Consider the following 1,777-nt stretch of genomic DNA (forward strand, 5'->3'; position numbering starts at 1 on the left):
AATATTTATATATACAGGGTGTCCCAGAATTGGTTTAACATCTCTCGTAGGCAAATAAAAGGAATAAAACTGAATCCAAAAGTCCTATACCCTTTTGCTAGATTCGCAATAGTTACTGAGATTTTAATTAACAAAGATCCGCGAATAAGCATGCGTCGGACTGTCTTACGCGCGTAAGACAGCCCAGTGCGCTTCGCGCGCTAACGGTGTACCTATAGCGACATATGGGAGGAGCTAATATAAGAATATAACAGCATATACTATAACATATACATATTAAAATGTAATTGTGTGACGCGCGCCGGGCTGTCCTCCGCGCGTGAGAAGGCCGGATGCACGCTTATTCGCGGATATTTGTTAATTAAAATCTCAGTAACTATTGCGAATCTAGCAAAATGGTATAGAACTTTTCGACTCAGTTTTCTTCCTTCTACCTGCCTACGAGAGATGTTCAATTAATTCTGGGACACCCTGTATATATATAATAAAATACATAATGTGAAAACAAAACACTGGTATTATACTATTAGTACATATATTACATGTATATACATACATGACATATATACATATAGTATACCTATTACGAATATGATTGAAACCTACTTAGAGGGTATAGGCCAATGAGAGCATATAAACACGGTTAATGTAGCGTTGATTATTTAGTAATTTAGTCTTTTATTAACATTATTCTTGATTGACGTTTCGACCGTCGTATTCGATCTGTTTCAACAATTTTATAAAATAACAACTTAATGGGATTAATTATGGTCTGTTTTTTAAAAGCAAAATCATGGTCAGTTGTTAGTTCCAGTCAATGCAACGACGATCCTGTTTTTACAAAGTGATACCAACAACTTATTGTGATAAGGGCACCTGATTTCTGTTGCTGTTGTCACTTTTAAAGACAGGATCGTCATGGCGATGAATCAAAGTAACAACTGACCATGGTTGTGCTTTTAAAATCAGAGCTGACCATAAGTGATCTCAGCGATTTGTTATTATATAAGGATTTTGAAAAAGACCGAATACGACGGTCGAAACGTCAATGACGAATAATGTAAATAGAATAATAAATTACTAGATCATCAACACTACATCAACCGTGTATATATGCTCTCATTGGTTGATATTCTCTACTTATTTTTGAAATTTGGAGCATCACATACTTTATTCAGATTTATTACTGAAAACCTTCCTAGAACTTGTATACTTTTCCTTTTCTTTGCTGATTGTTTTCTTCATGATATCTTGTTTTTCAAAAAGTTTTTTTTTTTTTAATATTTTCGCATATATTACATGTGTAGTGACTACAAATTCTACGTTTATCTGCCTGTATTTGTGACTTGAAAAAATTACCTCACACCTTAAAAAGTATAATACATATTATCTTCACTTTAAGAAATCAGTGCAGTATATTTTATTACTACATTCGAAAAACGTACTTGGCACTGATAAGGTTTCTCAGAATCAGAATGACAAACTATATAATGGTATCTTAGATTTGCCTTAGTTTCAAACCTTTGTTCGCATTTGTCACATTTGTATGGAAGCAAGGATGAATGAAGTGCTTCATGGTTATTTAAACTTTGTTTTGTACCCAAATATTTATCACAGAACTTAAAAAGAATATTACACATTATTTTCACTTTGAGAAATCAATGCGCAATATATTTGACGAATACAATCGGAAAACGTACTCGGCACTGATAAGGTTTCTCAGAATTAGAATGAGAAACTGTATAATGAAATTTTAGGCTTGCTTTAGTTTTATACG

This window comes from Pseudomyrmex gracilis, unplaced genomic scaffold (assembly GCF_002006095.1).
Source record: "Pseudomyrmex gracilis isolate BER0280 unplaced genomic scaffold, ASM200609v1 scaffold_372, whole genome shotgun sequence".
NCBI lineage: Eukaryota > Metazoa > Arthropoda > Insecta > Hymenoptera > Formicidae > Pseudomyrmex > Pseudomyrmex gracilis.